Source organism: Rhinoderma darwinii, unplaced genomic scaffold (assembly GCF_050947455.1).
Source record: "Rhinoderma darwinii isolate aRhiDar2 unplaced genomic scaffold, aRhiDar2.hap1 Scaffold_647, whole genome shotgun sequence".
Classification (NCBI taxonomy): Eukaryota; Metazoa; Chordata; class Amphibia; order Anura; family Rhinodermatidae; genus Rhinoderma; species Rhinoderma darwinii.
This window is the reverse complement of record NW_027464203.1, coordinates 111497-128078: the sequence shown is the minus strand read 5'-3', so window position 1 is coordinate 128078 and position 16582 is coordinate 111497. Positions and strand designations below refer to the sequence as shown.

Sequence of the window (16582 nt, the reverse complement as noted above, 5' to 3'; positions counted from 1 at the left end):
TCACAATCGATTAAAAAGGACTATGGATTAAAGCATTTAATGTCAATGGCCATTCTAAGCTGAATGTGCCTGCTCTCGCTAGATCGCAGAAGTTACACAGCTTAACACCTCGCTAGAACCAGTGTGGGAGACTGTCTGGGAATCCGTGGTGCGGTTGCCTTTTTATTATGTCGTTTAGATTTTGTTTCACAATCGATTAAAAAGGACTATGGATTAAATCATTTAATGTCAATGGCCATTCTAAGCTGAATGTGCCTGCTCTCGTCAGATCGCAGAACTTACACAGCTTAAGGCCTCGCTAGTACCAGTGTGGGAGACTGTCTGGGAATCCGTGGTGCGGTTGACTTTTTATTATGTCGTTTAGATTTTGTCTCACAATAGATTAAATAGGACTATGGATTAAAGCATTTAACGTCAATGGCCATTCTAAGCTGAATGTGCCTGCTCTCGTCATAACGCAGAAGTTACACAGCTTAAGGCCTCGCTAGTACCAGTGTGGGAGACTGTCTGGGAATCCGTGGTGCGGTTGACTTTTTATTATGTCGTTTAGATTTTGTTTCACAATCGATTAAAAAGGACTATGGATTAAAGCATTTAATGTCAATGGCCATTCTAAGCTGAATGTGCCTGCTCTCGTTAGATCGCAGAAGTTACACAGCTTAACGCCTCGCTAGTACCAGTGTGGGAGACTGTCTGGGAATCCGTGGTGCGGTTGACTTTTTATTATGTCGTTTAGATTTTGTTTCACAATAGATTAAATAGGACTATGGATTAAAGCATTTAACGTCAATGGCCATTCTAAGCTGAATGTGCCTTCTCTCGTCAGATCGCAGAAGTTACACAGCTTAAGGCCTCGCTAGTACCAGTGTGGGAAACTGTCTGGGAATCCGTGGTGCGGTTGACTTTTTATTATGTCATTTAGATTTTGTTTCACAATCGATTAAAAAGGACTATGGATTAAAGCATTTAATGTCAATGGCCATTCTAAGCTGAATGTCCCTGCTCTCGTCAGATCGCAGAAGTTACACAGCTTAAGGCCTCGCTAGTACCAGTGTGGTATACTCTCTGGGAATCCGTGGTGCGGTTGACCTTTTATTATGTCGTTTAGATTTTGTTTCACAATAAATTAAATTGGACTATGGATTAAAGTGTTTAACATCAATGGCCATTCTAAGCTGAATGTGCCTGCTCTCGTCAGATCGCAGAAGTTACACAGCTTAAGGCCTCGCTAGTACCAGTGTGGGAGACTGTCTGGGAATCCGTGGTGCGGTTGACTTTTTATTATGTCGTTTCGATTTTGTTTCACAATCGATTAAAAAGGACTATGGATTAAAGCATTTAATGTCAATGGCCATTCTAAGCTGAATGTCCCTGCTCTCGTCAGATCGCAGAAGTTACACAGCTTAAGGCCTCGCTAGTACCAGTGTGGGAGACTGTCTGGGAATCCGTGGTGCGGTTGAATTTTTATTATGTCGTTTAGATTTTGTTTCACAATCGATTAAAAAGGACTATGGATTAAAGCATTTAATGTCAATGGCCATTCTAAGCTGAATGTCCCTGCTCTCGTCAGATCGCAGAAGTTACACAGCTTAAGGCCTCGCTAGTACCAGTGTGGGAGACTGTCTGGGAATCCGTGGTGCGGTTGAATTTTTATTATGTCGTTTAGATTTTGTTTCACAATCGATTAAAAAGGACTATGGATTAAAGCATTTAATGTCAATGGCAATTCTAAGCTGAATGTGTCTGCTCTCGTCAGATCGCAGAAGTTACACAGCTTAAGGCCTCGCTAGTACCAGTGTGGGAGACTGTCTGGGAATCCGTGGTGCAGTTGTCTTTTTATTATGTTGTTTAGATTTTATTTCACAATAGATTAAATAGGACTATGGATTAAGGGCTTTAATGTCAATGGCCATTCTAAGCTGAATGTGCCTGCTCTCGTCAGATCGCAGAAGTTACACAGCTTAAGGCCTCGCTAGTACCAGTGTGGGAGACTGTCTGGGAATCCGTGGTGCGGTTGATTTTTTATTATGTCGTTTAGATTTTGTTTCACAATCGATTAAAAAGGACTATGGATTAAAGCATTTAATGCCAATGGCCATTCTAAGCTGAATGTGCCTGCTCTCGTTAGATCGCAGAAGTTACACAGCTTAACGCCTCGCTAGTACTAGTGTGGGAGACTGTCTGGGAATCCGTGGTGCGGTTGACTTTTTATTATGTCGTTTAGATTTTGTTTCACAATCGATTAAAAAGGACTATGGATTAAAGCATTTAATGTCAATGGCCATTCTAAGCTGAATGTCCCTGCTCTCGTCAGATCGCAGAAGGTGCACAGCTTAAGGCCTCGCTAGTACCAGTGTGGGAGACTGTCTGGGAATCCGTGGTGCGGTTGACTTTTTATTATGTCGTTTAGATTTTGTTTCACAATCGATTAAAAAGGACTATGGATCAAAGCATTTAATGTCAATGGCCATTCTAAGCTGAATGTACCTGCTCTCGTCAGATCGCAGAAGTTACACAGCTTAAGGCCTCGCTAGTACCAGTGTGGGAGACTGTCTGGGAATCCGTGGTGCGGTTGACTTTTTATTATGTCGTTTAGATTTTGTTTCACAATCGATTAAAAAGGACTATGGATTAAAGCATTTAATGTCAATGGCCATTCTAAGCTGAATGTGCCTGCTCTCGTCAGATCGCAGAAGGTACACGGCTTAAGGCCTCGCTAGTACCAGTGTGGGAGACTGTCTGGGAATCCGTGGTGCGGTTTACTTTTTATTATGTCGTTTAGATTTTGTTTCACAACCGATTAAAAAGGACTATGGATTAAAGCATTTAATGTCAATGGCCATTCTAAGCTGAATGTGCCTGCTCTCGTCAGATCGCAGAAGTTACACAGCTTAAGGCCTCGCTAGTACCAGTGTGGGAGACTGTCTGGGAATCCGTGGTGCAGTTGAATTTTTATTATGTCGTTTAGATTTTGTTTCACAATCGATTAAAAAGGACTATGGATTAAAGCATTTAATGGCAATGGCCATTCTAAGCTGAATGTCCCTGCTCTCATCAGATTGCAGAAGTTACACAGCTTAAGGCCTCGCTAGTACCAGTGTGGGAGACTGTCTGGGAATCTGTGGTGCGGTTGACTTTTTATTATGTCGTTTAGATTTTGTTTCACAATCGATTAAAAAGGACTATGGATTAAAGCATTTTTTTGATGTCAATGGCCATTCTAAGCTGAATGTGCCTGCTCTCATCAGATCGCAGAAGTTACACAGCTTAAGGCCTCGCTAGTACCAGTGTGGGAGACTGTCTGGGAATCCGTGGTGCGGTTGAATTTTAATTATGTCGTTTAGATTTTGTTTCACAATCGATTAAAAAGGACTATGGATTAAAGCATTTAATGTCAATGGCCATTCTAAGCTGAATGTCCCTGCTCTCGGCAGATCGCAGAAGTTACACAGCTTAAGCCCTCGCTAGTACCAGTGTGGGAGACTGTCTGGGAATCCGTGGTGCGGTTGACTTTTTTTTATGTCGTTTAGATTTTGTTTCACAATCGATTAAAAAGGACTATGGATTAAAGCATTTAATGCCAATGGCCATTCTAAGCTGAATGTGCCTGCTCTCGTTAGATCGCAGAAGTTACACAGCTTAAGGCCTCGCTAGTACCAGTGTGGGAGACTGTCTGGGAATCCGTGGTGCGGTTGACTTTTTATTATGTCGTTTAGATTTTGTTTCACAATAGATTAAATAGGACTATGGATTAAAGCATTTAACGTCAATGGCCATTCTAAGCTGAATGTGCCTGCTCTCGTCAGATCGCAGAAGTTGCACAGCTTAAGGCCTCGCTAGTATCAGTGTGGGAGACTGTCTGGGAATCCGTGGTGCGGTTGACTTTTTATTATGTCGTTTAGATTTTGTTTCACAATCGATTAAAAAGGACTATGGATTAAAGCATTTAATGTCAATGGCCATTCTAAGCTGAATGTGCCTGCTCTCGTCAGATCGCAGAAGTTACACAGCTTAAGGCCTCGCTAGTACCAGTGTGGGAGACTGTCTGGGAATCAGTGGTGCGGTTGACTTTTTATTATGTCGTTTAGATTTTGTTTCACAATCGATTAAAAAGGACTATGGATTAAAGCATTTTTTGATGTCAATGGCCATTCTAAGCTGAATGTGCCTGCTCTCGTCAGATCGCAGAAGTTACACAGCTTAAGGCCTCGCTAGTACCAGTGTGGGAGACTGTCTGGGAATCCGTGGTGCGGTTGACTTTTTATTATGTCGTTTAGATTTTGTTTCACAATCGATTAAAAAGTACTATGGATTAAAGCATTTAATGTCAATGGCCATTCTAAGCTAAATGTGCCTGCTCTCGTCAGATCGCAGAAGTTACACAGCTTAAGGCCTCGCTAGTACCAGTGTGGGAGACTGTCTGGGAATCCGTGGTGCGGTTGACTTTTTATTATGTCGTTTAGATTTTGTTTCACAATAGATTAAATAGGACTATGGATTAAAGCATTTAACGTCAATGGCCATTCTAAGCTGAATGTGCCTGCTCTGGTCAGAACGCAGAAGTTACAAAGCTTAAGGCCTCGCTAGTACCAGTGTGGGAGACTGTCTGGGAATCCGTGGTGCGGTTGAATTTTTATTATGTCGTTTAGATTTTGTTTCACAATCGATTAAAAAGGACTATGGATTAAAGCATTTAATGTCAATGGCCATTCTAAGCTGAATGTGCCTGCTCTCGTTAGATCGCAGAAGTTACACAGCTTAACGCCTCGCTAGTACCAGTGTGGGAGACTGTCTGGGAATCCGTGGTGCGGTTGACTTTTTATTATGTCGTTTAGATTTTGTTTCACAATAGATTAAATAGGACTATGGATTAAAGCTTTTTACGTCAATGGCCATTCTAAGCTGAATGTGCCTGCTCTCGTCAGATCGCAGAAGTTACACAGCTTAAGGCCTCGCTAGTACCAGTGTGGGAGACTGTCTGGGAATCCGTGGTGCGGTTGAATTTTAATTATGTCGTTTAGATTTTGTTTCACAATCGATTAAAAAGGACTATGGATTAAAGCATTTAATGTCAATGGCCATTCTAAGCTGAATGTCCCTGCTCTCGGCAGATCGCAGAAGTTACACAGCTTAAGCCCTCGCTAGTACCAGTGTGGGAGACTGTCTGGGAATCCGTGGTGCGGTTGACTTTTTTTTATGTCGTTTAGATTTTGTTTCACAATCGATTAAAAAGGACTATGGATTAAAGCATTTAATGCCAATGGCCATTCTAAGCTGAATGTGCCTGCTCTCGTTAGATCGCAGAAGTTACACAGCTTAAGGCCTCGCTAGTACCAGTGTGGGAGACTGTCTGGGAATCCGTGGTGCGGTTGACTTTTTATTATGTCGTTTAGATTTTGTTTCACAATAGATTAAATAGGACTATGGATTAAAGCATTTAACGTCAATGGCCATTCTAAGCTGAATGTGCCTGCTCTCGTCAGATCGCAGAAGTTACACAGCTTAAGGCCTCGCTAGTACCAGTGTGGGAGACTGTCTGGGAATCCGTGGTGCGGTTGACTTTTTATTATGTCGTTTAGATTTTGTTTCACAATAGATTAAATAGGACTATGGATTAAAGCATTTAACGTCAATGGCCATTCTAAGCTGAATGTGCCTTCTCTCGTCAGATCGCAGAAGTTACACAGCTTAAGGCCTCGCTAGTACCAGTGTGGGAGACTGTCTGGGAATCCGTGGTGCGGTTGACTTTTTATTATGTCGTTTAGATTTTGTTTCACAATCGATTAAAAAGGACTATGGATTAAAGCATTTAATGTCAATGGCCATTCTAAGCTGAATGTGCCTGCTTTCGTCAGATCGCAGAAGTTACACAGCTTAAGGCCTCGCTAGTACCAGTGTGGGAGACTGTCTGGGAATCCGTGGTGCGTTTGCCTTTTTATTATGTTGTTTAGATTTTGTTTCACAATCGATTAAAAAGGACTATGGATTAAAGCATTTAATGTCAATGGCCATTCTAAGCTGAATGTGCCTGCTCTCGGTAGATCGCAGAAGTTACACAGCTTAACGCCTCGCTAGTAACAGTGTGGGAGACTGTCTGGGAATCCGTGGTGCGGTTGATATTTTATTATGTCGTTTAGATTTTGTTTCACAATAGATTAAATAGGACTATGGATTAAAGCATTTAACGTCAATGGCCATTCTAAGATGAATGTGCCTGCTCTCGTCAGATCGCAGAAGTTACACAGCTTAAGGCCTCGCTAGTACCAGTGTGGGAGACTGTCTGGGAATCCGTGGTGCGGTTGAATTTTTATTATATCGTTTAGATTTTGTTTCACAATCGATTAAAAAGGACTATGGATTAAAGCTTTTAATGTCAATGGCCATTCTAAGCTGAATGTGCCTGCTTTCGTCAGATCGCAGAAGTTACACAGCTTAAGGCCTCGCTAGTACCAGTGTGGGAGATTTTCTGGGAATCCGTGGTGCGGTTGACTTTTTATTATGTCGTTTAGATTTTGTTTCACAATCGATTAAAAAGGACTATGGATTAAAGCATGTAATGTCAATGGCCATTCTAAGCTGAATGTGCCTGCTCTCGTTAGATCGCAGAAGTTACACAGCTTAACGCCTCGCTAGTACCAGTGTGGGAGACTGTCTGGGAATCCGTGGTGCGGTTGCCTTTTTATTATGTCGTTTAGATTTTGTTTCACAATCGATTAAAAAGGACTATGGATTAAAGCATTTAATGTCAATGGCCATTCTAAGCTGAATGTGCCTGCTCTCGTCAAATCGCAGAACTTACACAGCTTAGGGCCTCGCTAGTACCAGTGTGGGAGACTGTCTGGGAATCCGTGGTGCGGTTGACTTTTTATTATGTCGTTTAGATTTTGTCTCACAATAGATTAAATAGGACTATGGATTAAAGCATTTAACATCAATGGCCATTCTAAGCTGAATGTGCCTGCTCTCGTCATAACGCAGAAGTTACACAGCTTAAGGCCTCGCTAGTACCAGTGTGGGAGACTGTCTGGGAATCCGTTGTGCGGTTGACTTTTTATTATGTCGTTTAGATTTTGTTTCACAATAGATTAAATAGGACTATGGATTAAAGCATTTAACGTCAATCAATGGCCATTCTAAGCTGAATGTGCCTGCTCTCGTCAGATCACAGAAGATACACAGCTTAAGGCCTCGCTAGTACCAGTGTGGGAGACTGTCTGGGAATCCGTGGTGCGTTTGCCTTTTTATTATGTCGTTTAGATTTTGTTTCACAATCGATTAAAAAGGACTATGGATTAAAGCATTTAATGTCAATGGCCATTCTAAGCTGAATGTGCCTGCTCTCGTCAGATCGCAGAACTTACACAGCTTAAGGCCTCGCTAGTACCAGTGTGGGAGACTGTCTGGGAATCCGTGGTGCGGTTGACTTTTTATTATGTCGTTTAGATTTTGTTTCACAATAGATTAAATAGGACTATGGATTAAAGCATTTAACGTCAATGGCCATTCTAAGCTGAATGTGCCTGCTCTCGTCAGATCGCAGAAGTTACACAGCTTAAGGCCTCGCTAGTACCAGTGTGGGAGACTGTCTGGGAATCAGTGGTGCGGTTGACTTTTTATTATGTCGTTTAGATTTTGTTTCACAATCGATTAAAAAGGACTATGGATTAAAGCATTTTTTGATGTCAATGGCCATTCTAAGCTGAATGTGCCTGCTCTCGTCAGATCGCAGAAGTTACACAGCTTAAGGCCTCGCTAGTACCAGTGTGGGAGACTGTCTGGGAATCCGTGGTGCGGTTGACTTTTTATTATGTCGTTTAGATTTTGTTTCACAATCGATTAAAAAGTACTATGGATTAAAGCATTTAATGTCAATGGCCATTCTAAGCTAAATGTGCCTGCTCTCGTCAGATCGCAGAAGTTACACAGCTTAAGGCCTCGCTAGTACCAGTGTGGGAGACTGTCTGGGAATCCGTGGTGCGGTTGACTTTTTATTATGTCGTTTAGATTTTGTTTCACAATCGATTAAAAAGTACTATGGATTAAAGCATTTAATGTCAATGGCCATTCTAAGCTGAATGTGCCTGCTCTCGTCAGATCGCAGAACTTACACAGCTTAGGGCCTCGCTAGTACCAGTGTGGGAGACTGTCTGGGAATCCGTGGTGCGGTTGACTTTTTATTATGTCGTTTAGATTTTGTCTCACAATAGATTAAATAGGACTATGGATTAAAGCATTTAACATCAATGGCCATTCTAAGCTGAATGTGCCTGCTCTCGTCATAACGCAGAAGTTACACAGCTTAAGGCCTCGCTAGTACCAGTGTGGGAGACTGTCTGGGAATCCGTTGTGCGGTTGACTTTTTATTATGTCGTTTAGATTTTGTTTCACAATAGATTAAATAGGACTATGGATTAAAGCATTTAACGTCAATCAATGGCCATTCTAAGCTGAATGTGCCTGCTCTCGTCAGATCACAGAAGATACACAGCTTAAGGCCTCGCTAGTACCAGTGTGGGAGACTGTCTGGGAATCCGTGGTGCGTTTGCCTTTTTATTATGTCGTTTAGATTTTGTTTCACAATCGATTAAAAAGGACTATGGATTAAAGCATTTAATGTCAATGGCCATTCTAAGCTGAATGTGCCTGCTCTCGTCAGATCGCAGAACTTACACAGCTTAAGGCCTCGCTAGTACCAGTGTGGGAGACTGTCTGGGAATCCGTGGTGCGGTTGACTTTTTATTATGTCGTTTAGATTTTGTTTCACAATAGATTAAATAGGACTATGGATTAAAGCATTTAACGTCAATGGCCATTCTAAGCTGAATGTGCCTGCTCTCGTCAGATCGCAGAAGTTACACAGCTTAAGGCCTCGCTAGTACCAGTGTGGGAGACTGTCTGGGAATCAGTGGTGCGGTTGACTTTTTATTATGTCGTTTAGATTTTGTTTCACAATCGATTAAAAAGGACTATGGATTAAAGCATTTTTTGATGTCAATGGCCATTCTAAGCTGAATGTGCCTGCTCTCGTCAGATCGCAGAAGTTACACAGCTTAAGGCCTCGCTAGTACCAGTGTGGGAGACTGTCTGGGAATCCGTGGTGCGGTTGACTTTTTATTATGTCGTTTAGATTTTGTTTCACAATCGATTAAAAAGTACTATGGATTAAAGCATTTAATGTCAATGGCCATTCTAAGCTAAATGTGCCTGCTCTCGTCAGATCGCAGAAGTTACACAGCTTAAGGCCTCGCTAGTACCAGTGTGGGAGACTGTCTGGGAATCCGTGGTGCGGTTGACTTTTTATTATGTCGTTTAGATTTTGTTTCACAATCGATTAAAAAGGACTATGGATTAAAGCATTTAATGTCAATGGCCATTCTAAGCTGAATGTGCCTGCTCTCGTCAGATCGCAGAACTTACACAGCTTAAGGCCTCGCTAGTACCAGTGTGGGAGACTGTCTGGGAATCCGTGGTGCGGTTGACTTTTTATTATGTCGTTTAGATTTTGTTTCACAATAGATTAAATAGGACTATGGATTAAAGCATTTAACGTCAATGGCCATTCTAAGCTGAATGTGCCTGCTCTCGTCAGATCGCAGAAGTTACACAGCTTAAGGCCTCGCTAGTACCAGTGTGGGAGACTGTCTGGGAATCAGTGGTGCGGTTGACTTTTTATTATGTCGTTTAGATTTTGTTTCACAATCGATTAAAAAGGACTATGGATTAAAGCATTTTTTGATGTCAATGGCCATTCTAAGCTGAATGTGCCTGCTCTCGTCAGATCGCAGAAGTTACACAGCTTAAGGCCTCGCTAGTACCAGTGTGGGAGACTGTCTGGGAATCCGTGGTGCGGTTGACTTTTTATTATGTCGTTTAGATTTTGTTTCACAATCGATTAAAAAGTACTATGGATTAAAGCATTTAATGTCAATGGCCATTCTAAGCTAAATGTGCCTGCTCTCGTCAGATCGCAGAAGTTACACAGCTTAAGGCCTCGCTAGTACCAGTGTGGGAGACTGTCTGGGAATCCGTGGTGCGGTTGACTTTTTATTATGTCGTTTAGATTTTGTTTCACAATAGATTAAATAGGACTATGGATTAAAGCATTTAACGTCAATGGCCATTCTAAGCTGAATGTGCCTGCTCTGGTCAGAACGCAGAAGTTACAAAGCTTAAGGCCTCGCTAGTACCAGTGTGGGAGACTGTCTGGGAATCCGTGGTGCGGTCGAATTTTTATTATGTCGTTTAGATTTTGTTTCACAATCGATTAAAAAGGACTATGGATTAAAGCATTTAATGTCAATGGCCATTCTAAGCTGAATGTGCCTGCTCTCGTTAGATCGCAGAAGTTACACAGCTTAACGCCTCGCTAGTACCAGTGTGGGAGACTGTCTGGGAATCCGTGGTGCGGTTGACTTTTTATTATGTCGTTTAGATTTTGTTTCACAATAGATTAAATAGGACTATGGATTAAAGCTTTTTACGTCAATGGCCATTCTAAGCTGAATGTGCCTGCTCTCGTCCGATCGCAGAAGTTACACAGCTTAAGGCCTCGCTAGTACCAGTGTGGGAGACTGTCTGGGAATCCGTGGTGCGGTTGAATTTTAATTATGTCGTTTAGATTTTGTTTCACAATCGATTAAAAAGGACTATGGATTAAAGCATTTAATGTCAATGGCCATTCTAAGCTGAATGTCCCTGCTCTCGGCAGATCGCAGAAGTTACACAGCTTAAGCCCTCGCTAGTACCAGTGTGGGAGACTGTCTGGGAATCCGTGGTGCGGTTGACTTTTTTTTATGTCGTTTAGATTTTGTTTCACAATCGATTAAAAAGGACTATGGATTAAAGCATTTAATGCCAATGGCCATTCTAAGCTGAATGTGCCTGCTCTCGTTAGATCGCAGAAGTTACACAGCTTAAGGCCTCGCTAGTACCAGTGTGGGAGACTGTCTGGGAATCCGTGGTGCGGTTGACTTTTTATTATGTCGTTTAGATTTTGTTTCACAATAGATTAAATAGGACTATGGATTAAAGCATTTAACGTCAATGGCCATTCTAAGCTGAATGTGCCTGCTCTCGTCAGATCGCAGAAGTTACACAGCTTAAGGCCTCGCTAGTACCAGTGTGGGAGACTGTCTGGGAATCCGTGGTGCGGTTGACTTTTTATTATGTCGTTTAGATTTTGTTTCACAATAGATTAAATAGGACTATGGATTAAAGCATTTAACGTCAATGGCCATTCTAAGCTGAATGTGCCTTCTCTCGTCAGATCGCAGAAGTTACACAGCTTAAGGCCTCGCTAGTACCAGTGTGGGAGACTGTCTGGGAATCCGTGGTGCGGTTGACTTTTTATTATGTCGTTTAGATTTTGTTTCACAATCGATTAAAAAGGACTATGGATTAAAGCATTTAATGTCAATGGCCATTCTAAGCTGAATGTGCCTGCTTTCGTCAGATCGCAGAAGTTACACAGCTTAAGGCCTCGCTAGTACCAGTGTGGGAGACTGTCTGGGAATCCGTGGTGCGTTTGCCTTTTTATTATGTTGTTTAGATTTTGTTTCACAATCGATTAAAAAGGACTATGGATTAAAGCATTTAATGTCAATGGCCATTCTAAGCTGAATGTGCCTGCTCTCGGTAGATCGCAGAAGTTACACAGCTTAACGCCTCGCTAGTAACAGTGTGGGAGACTGTCTGGGAATCCGTGGTGCGGTTGATATTTTATTATGTCGTTTAGATTTTGTTTCACAATAGATTAAATAGGACTATGGATTAAAGCATTTAACATCAATGGCCATTCTAAGCTGAATGTGCCTGCTCTCGTCATAACGCAGAAGTTACACAGCTTAAGGCCTCGCTAGTACCAGTGTGGGAGACTGTCTGGGAATCCGTTGTGCGGTTGACTTTTTATTATGTCGTTTAGATTTTGTTTCACAATCGATTAAAAAGGACTATGGATTAAAGCTTTTAATGTCAATGGCCATTCTAAGCTGAATGTGCCTGCTTTCGTCAGATCGCAGAAGTTACACAGCTTAAGGCCTCGCTAGTACCAGTGTGGGAGATTTTCTGGGAATCCGTGGTGCGGTTGACTTTTTATTATGTCGTTTAGATTTTGTTTCACAATCGATTAAAAAGGACTATGGATTAAAGCATGTAATGTCAATGGCCATTCTAAGCTGAATGTGCCTGCTCTCGTTAGATCGCAGAAGTTACACAGCTTAACGCCTCGCTAGTACCAGTGTGGGAGACTGTCTGGGAATCCGTGGTGCGGTTGCCTTTTTATTATGTCGTTTAGATTTTGTTTCACAATCGATTAAAAAGGACTATGGATTAAAGCATTTAATGTCAATGGCCATTCTAAGCTGAATGTGCCTGCTCTCGTCAAATCGCAGAACTTACACAGCTTAGGGCCTCGCTAGTACCAGTGTGGGAGACTGTCTGGGAATCCGTGGTGCGGTTGACTTTTTATTATGTCGTTTAGATTTTGTCTCACAATAGATTAAATAGGACTATGGATTAAAGCATTTAACATCAATGGCCATTCTAAGCTGAATGTGCCTGCTCTCGTCATAACGCAGAAGTTACACAGCTTAAGGCCTCGCTAGTACCAGTGTGGGAGACTGTCTGGGAATCCGTTGTGCGGTTGACTTTTTATTATGTCGTTTAGATTTTGTTTCACAATAGATTAAATAGGACTATGGATTAAAGCATTTAACGTCAATCAATGGCCATTCTAAGCTGAATGTGCCTGCTCTCGTCAGATCACAGAAGATACACAGCTTAAGGCCTCGCTAGTACCAGTGTGGGAGACTGTCTGGGAATCCGTGGTGCGTTTGCCTTTTTATTATGTCGTTTAGATTTTGTTTCACAATCGATTAAAAAGGACTATGGATTAAAGCATTTAATGTCAATGGCCATTCTAAGCTGAATGTGCCTGCTCTCGTCAGATCGCAGAACTTACACAGCTTAAGGCCTCGCTAGTACCAGTGTGGGAGACTGTCTGGGAATCCGTGGTGCGGTTGACTTTTTATTATGTCGTTTAGATTTTGTTTCACAATAGATTAAATAGGACTATGGATTAAAGCATTTAACGTCAATGGCCATTCTAAGCTGAATGTGCCTGCTCTCGTCAGATCGCAGAAGTTACACAGCTTAAGGCCTCGCTATTACCAGTGTGGGAGACTGTCTGGGAATCAGTGGTGCGGTTGACTTTTTATTATGTCGTTTAGATTTTGTTTCACAATCGATTAAAAAGGACTATGGATTAAAGCATTTTTTGATGTCAATGGCCATTCTAAGCTGAATGTGCCTGCTCTCGTCAGATCGCAGAAGTTACACAGCTTAAGGCCTCGCTAGTACCAGTGTGGGAGACTGTCTGGGAATCCGTGGTGCGGTTGACTTTTTATTATGTCGTTTAGATTTTGTTTCACAATCGATTAAAAAGTACTATGGATTAAAGCATTTAATGTCAATGGCCATTCTAAGCTAAATGTGCCTGCTCTCGTCAGATCGCAGAAGTTACACAGCTTAAGGCCTCGCTAGTACCAGTGTGGGAGACTGTCTGGGAATCCGTGGTGCGGTTGACTTTTTATTATGTCGTTTAGATTTTGTTTCACAATCGATTAAAAAGGACTATGGATTAAAGCATTTAATGTCAATGGCCATTCTAAGCTGAATGTGCCTGCTCTCGTCAGATCGCAGAACTTACACAGCTTAAGGCCTCGCTAGTACCAGTGTGGGAGACTGTCTGGGAATCCGTGGTGCGGTTGACTTTTTATTATGTCGTTTAGATTTTGTTTCACAATAGATTAAATAGGACTATGGATTAAAGCATTTAACGTCAATGGCCATTCTAAGCTGAATGTGCCTGCTCTCGTCAGATCGCAGAAGTTACACAGCTTAAGGCCTCGCTAGTACCAGTGTGGGAGACTGTCTGGGAATCAGTGGTGCGGTTGACTTTTTATTATGTCGTTTAGATTTTGTTTCACAATCGATTAAAAAGGACTATGGATTAAAGCATTTTTTGATGTCAATGGCCATTCTAAGCTGAATGTGCCTGCTCTCGTCAGATCGCAGAAGTTACACAGCTTAAGGCCTCGCTAGTACCAGTGTGGGAGACTGTCTGGGAATCCGTGGTGCGGTTGACTTTTTATTATGTCGTTTAGATTTTGTTTCACAATCGATTAAAAAGGACTATGGATTAAAGCATTTAATGTCAATGGCCATTCTAAGCTGAATGTGCCTGCTCTCGTCAGATCGCAGAACTTACACAGCTTAAGGCCTCGCTAGTACCAGTGTGGGAGACTGTCTGGGAATCCGTGGTGCGGTTGACTTTTTATTATGTCGTTTAGATTTTGTTTCACAATAGATTAAATAGGACTATGGATTAAAGCATTTAACGTCAATGGCCATTCTAAGCTGAATGTGCCTGCTCTCGTCAGATCGCAGAAGTTACACAGCTTAAGGCCTCGCTAGTACCAGTGTGGGAGACTGTCTGGGAATCAGTGGTGCGGTTGACTTTTTATTATGTCGTTTAGATTTTGTTTCACAATCGATTAAAAAGGACTATGGATTAAAGCATTTTTTGATGTCAATGGCCATTCTAAGCTGAATGTGCCTGCTCTCGTCAGATCGCAGAAGTTACACAGCTTAAGGCCTCGCTAGTACCAGTGTGGGAGACTGTCTGGGAATCCGTGGTGCGGTTGACTTTTATTATGTCGTTTAGATTTTGTTTCACAATCGATTAAAAAGTACTATGGATTAAAGCATTTAATGTCAATGGCCATTCTAAGCTAAATGTGCCTGCTCTCGTCAGATCGCAGAAGTTACACAGCTTAAGGCCTCGCTAGTACCAGTGTGGGAGACTGTCTGGGAATCCGTGGTGCGGTTGACTTTTTATTATGTCGTTTAGATTTTGTTTCACAATAGATTAAATAGGACTATGGATTAAAGCATTTAACGTCAATGGCCATTCTAAGCTGAATGTGCCTGCTCTGGTCAGAACGCAGAAGTTACAAAGCTTAAGGCCTCGCTAGTACCAGTGTGGGAGACTGTCTGGGAATCCGTGGTGCGGTTGAATTTTTATTATGTCGTTTAGATTTTGTTTCACAATCGATTAAAAAGGACTATGGATTAAAGCATTTAATGTCAATGGCCATTCTAAGCTGAATGTGCCTGCTCTCGTTAGATCGCAGAAGTTACACAGCTTAACGCCTCGCTAGTACCAGTGTGGGAGACTGTCTGGGAATCCGTGGTGCGGTTGCCTTTTTATTATGTCGTTTAGATTTTGTTTCACAATCGATTAAAAAGGACTATGGATTAAAGCATTTAATGTCAATGGCCATTCTAAGCTGAATGTGCCTGCTCTCGTCAAATCGCAGAACTTACACAGCTTAGGGCCTCGCTAGTACCAGTGTGGGAGACTGTCTGGGAATCCGTGGTGCGGTTGACTTTTTATTATGTCGTTTAGATTTTGTCTCACAATAGATTAAATAGGACTATGGATTAAAGCATATAACATCAATGGCCATTCTAAGCTGAATGTGCCTGCTCTCGTCATAACGCAGAAGTTACACAGCTTAAGGCCTCGCTAGTACCAGTGTGGGAGACTGTCTGGGAATCCGTTGTGCGGTTGACTTTTTATTATGTCGTTTAGATTTTGTTTCACAATAGATTAAATAGGACTATGGATTAAAGCATTTAACGTCAATCAATGGCCATTCTAAGCTGAATGTGCCTGCTCTCGTCAGATCACAGAAGATACACAGCTTAAGGCCTCGCTAGTACCAGTGTGGGAGACTGTCTGGGAATCCGTGGTGCGTTTGCCTTTTTATTATGTCGTTTAGATTTTGTTTCACAATAGATTAAATAGGACTATGGATTAAAGCATTTAACGTCAATGGCCATTCTAAGCTGAATGTGCCTGCTCTGGTCAGAACGCAGAAGTTACAAAGCTTAAGGCCTCGCTAGTACCAGTGTGGGAGACTGTCTGGGAATCCGTGGTGCGGGTGAATTTTTATTATGTCGTTTAGATTTTGTTTCACAATCGATTAAAAAGGACTATGGATTAAAGCATTTAATGTCAATGGCCATTCTAAGCTGAATGTGCCTGCTCTCGTTAGATCGCAGAAGTTACACAGCTTAACGCCTCGCTAGTACCAGTGTGGGAGACTGTCTGGGAATCCGTGGTGCGGTTGACTTTTTATTATGTCGTTTAGATTTTGTTTCACAATAGATTAAATAGGACTATGGATTAAAGCTTTTTACGTCAATGGCCATTCTAAGCTGAATGTGCCTGCTCTCGTCAGATCGCAGAAGTTACACAGCTTAAGGCCTCGCTAGTACCAGTGTGGGAGACTGTCTGGGAATCCGTGGTGCGGTTGAATTTTAATTATGTCGTTTAGATTTTGTTTCACAATCGATTAAAAAGGACTATGGATTAAAGCATTTAATGTCAATGGCCATTCTAAGCTGAATGTCCCTGCTCTCGGCAGATCGCAGAAGTTACACAGCTTAAGCCCTCGCTAGTACCAGTGTGGGAGACTGTCTGGGAATCCGTGGTGCGGTTGACTTTTTTTTATGTCGT

At 42.0% G+C, this 16582-nt stretch overlaps 48 pseudogenes; all 48 read left to right on the top strand.

Annotated features, from left to right (window-relative positions):
- Positions 1-971: 971 nt before the first annotated feature.
- LOC142727533 (5S ribosomal RNA) lies at positions 972-1090 on the top strand (annotated as a pseudogene).
- A 67-nt stretch (positions 1091-1157) lies between these two features.
- LOC142726986 (5S ribosomal RNA) lies at positions 1158-1275 on the top strand (annotated as a pseudogene).
- A 627-nt stretch (positions 1276-1902) lies between these two features.
- LOC142727080 (5S ribosomal RNA) lies at positions 1903-2019 on the top strand (annotated as a pseudogene).
- Positions 2020-2460: 441 nt separating this feature from the next.
- Positions 2461-2577, top strand: LOC142727648 (5S ribosomal RNA; annotated as a pseudogene).
- A 631-nt stretch (positions 2578-3208) lies between these two features.
- LOC142727054 (5S ribosomal RNA) lies at positions 3209-3325 on the top strand (annotated as a pseudogene).
- An 816-nt stretch (positions 3326-4141) lies between these two features.
- LOC142727042 (5S ribosomal RNA) lies at positions 4142-4258 on the top strand (annotated as a pseudogene).
- A 627-nt stretch (positions 4259-4885) lies between these two features.
- Positions 4886-5002, top strand: LOC142727134 (5S ribosomal RNA; annotated as a pseudogene).
- Positions 5003-5443: 441 nt separating this feature from the next.
- Positions 5444-5560, top strand: LOC142727041 (5S ribosomal RNA; annotated as a pseudogene).
- Positions 5561-5814: 254 nt separating this feature from the next.
- On the top strand, positions 5815-5932 carry LOC142727101 (5S ribosomal RNA; annotated as a pseudogene).
- A 1374-nt stretch (positions 5933-7306) lies between these two features.
- LOC142727352 (5S ribosomal RNA) lies at positions 7307-7425 on the top strand (annotated as a pseudogene).
- A 67-nt stretch (positions 7426-7492) lies between these two features.
- Positions 7493-7611, top strand: LOC142727312 (5S ribosomal RNA; annotated as a pseudogene).
- A 70-nt stretch (positions 7612-7681) lies between these two features.
- Positions 7682-7800, top strand: LOC142727169 (5S ribosomal RNA; annotated as a pseudogene).
- A 67-nt stretch (positions 7801-7867) lies between these two features.
- LOC142727401 (5S ribosomal RNA) lies at positions 7868-7986 on the top strand (annotated as a pseudogene).
- Positions 7987-8053: 67 nt separating this feature from the next.
- On the top strand, positions 8054-8172 carry LOC142727460 (5S ribosomal RNA; annotated as a pseudogene).
- Positions 8173-8615: 443 nt separating this feature from the next.
- Positions 8616-8734, top strand: LOC142727351 (5S ribosomal RNA; annotated as a pseudogene).
- Positions 8735-8801: 67 nt separating this feature from the next.
- Positions 8802-8920, top strand: LOC142727311 (5S ribosomal RNA; annotated as a pseudogene).
- Positions 8921-8990: 70 nt separating this feature from the next.
- Positions 8991-9109, top strand: LOC142727168 (5S ribosomal RNA; annotated as a pseudogene).
- A 67-nt stretch (positions 9110-9176) lies between these two features.
- On the top strand, positions 9177-9295 carry LOC142727400 (5S ribosomal RNA; annotated as a pseudogene).
- A 67-nt stretch (positions 9296-9362) lies between these two features.
- Positions 9363-9481, top strand: LOC142727350 (5S ribosomal RNA; annotated as a pseudogene).
- A 67-nt stretch (positions 9482-9548) lies between these two features.
- On the top strand, positions 9549-9667 carry LOC142727310 (5S ribosomal RNA; annotated as a pseudogene).
- Positions 9668-9737: 70 nt separating this feature from the next.
- Positions 9738-9856, top strand: LOC142727167 (5S ribosomal RNA; annotated as a pseudogene).
- Positions 9857-9923: 67 nt separating this feature from the next.
- LOC142727399 (5S ribosomal RNA) lies at positions 9924-10042 on the top strand (annotated as a pseudogene).
- Positions 10043-10295: 253 nt separating this feature from the next.
- LOC142727604 (5S ribosomal RNA) lies at positions 10296-10414 on the top strand (annotated as a pseudogene).
- A 67-nt stretch (positions 10415-10481) lies between these two features.
- On the top strand, positions 10482-10600 carry LOC142727332 (5S ribosomal RNA; annotated as a pseudogene).
- Positions 10601-10667: 67 nt separating this feature from the next.
- On the top strand, positions 10668-10786 carry LOC142727096 (5S ribosomal RNA; annotated as a pseudogene).
- A 67-nt stretch (positions 10787-10853) lies between these two features.
- On the top strand, positions 10854-10972 carry LOC142727413 (5S ribosomal RNA; annotated as a pseudogene).
- Positions 10973-11039: 67 nt separating this feature from the next.
- On the top strand, positions 11040-11158 carry LOC142727166 (5S ribosomal RNA; annotated as a pseudogene).
- A 67-nt stretch (positions 11159-11225) lies between these two features.
- On the top strand, positions 11226-11344 carry LOC142727573 (5S ribosomal RNA; annotated as a pseudogene).
- A 67-nt stretch (positions 11345-11411) lies between these two features.
- LOC142727100 (5S ribosomal RNA) lies at positions 11412-11529 on the top strand (annotated as a pseudogene).
- Positions 11530-11969: 440 nt separating this feature from the next.
- LOC142727499 (5S ribosomal RNA) lies at positions 11970-12088 on the top strand (annotated as a pseudogene).
- A 67-nt stretch (positions 12089-12155) lies between these two features.
- On the top strand, positions 12156-12274 carry LOC142727040 (5S ribosomal RNA; annotated as a pseudogene).
- Positions 12275-12341: 67 nt separating this feature from the next.
- LOC142727024 (5S ribosomal RNA) lies at positions 12342-12460 on the top strand (annotated as a pseudogene).
- Positions 12461-12903: 443 nt separating this feature from the next.
- LOC142727349 (5S ribosomal RNA) lies at positions 12904-13022 on the top strand (annotated as a pseudogene).
- Positions 13023-13089: 67 nt separating this feature from the next.
- LOC142727607 (5S ribosomal RNA) lies at positions 13090-13208 on the top strand (annotated as a pseudogene).
- A 70-nt stretch (positions 13209-13278) lies between these two features.
- LOC142727165 (5S ribosomal RNA) lies at positions 13279-13397 on the top strand (annotated as a pseudogene).
- Positions 13398-13464: 67 nt separating this feature from the next.
- Positions 13465-13583, top strand: LOC142727398 (5S ribosomal RNA; annotated as a pseudogene).
- A 67-nt stretch (positions 13584-13650) lies between these two features.
- Positions 13651-13769, top strand: LOC142727347 (5S ribosomal RNA; annotated as a pseudogene).
- Positions 13770-13836: 67 nt separating this feature from the next.
- LOC142727309 (5S ribosomal RNA) lies at positions 13837-13955 on the top strand (annotated as a pseudogene).
- A 70-nt stretch (positions 13956-14025) lies between these two features.
- On the top strand, positions 14026-14144 carry LOC142727164 (5S ribosomal RNA; annotated as a pseudogene).
- A 67-nt stretch (positions 14145-14211) lies between these two features.
- LOC142727346 (5S ribosomal RNA) lies at positions 14212-14330 on the top strand (annotated as a pseudogene).
- A 67-nt stretch (positions 14331-14397) lies between these two features.
- LOC142727308 (5S ribosomal RNA) lies at positions 14398-14516 on the top strand (annotated as a pseudogene).
- Positions 14517-14586: 70 nt separating this feature from the next.
- Positions 14587-14705, top strand: LOC142727163 (5S ribosomal RNA; annotated as a pseudogene).
- A 66-nt stretch (positions 14706-14771) lies between these two features.
- On the top strand, positions 14772-14890 carry LOC142727397 (5S ribosomal RNA; annotated as a pseudogene).
- A 253-nt stretch (positions 14891-15143) lies between these two features.
- LOC142727039 (5S ribosomal RNA) lies at positions 15144-15262 on the top strand (annotated as a pseudogene).
- A 67-nt stretch (positions 15263-15329) lies between these two features.
- LOC142727023 (5S ribosomal RNA) lies at positions 15330-15448 on the top strand (annotated as a pseudogene).
- Positions 15449-16077: 629 nt separating this feature from the next.
- Positions 16078-16196, top strand: LOC142727603 (5S ribosomal RNA; annotated as a pseudogene).
- A 67-nt stretch (positions 16197-16263) lies between these two features.
- LOC142727390 (5S ribosomal RNA) lies at positions 16264-16382 on the top strand (annotated as a pseudogene).
- Positions 16383-16449: 67 nt separating this feature from the next.
- On the top strand, positions 16450-16568 carry LOC142727095 (5S ribosomal RNA; annotated as a pseudogene).
- Positions 16569-16582: the final 14 nt, after the last annotated feature.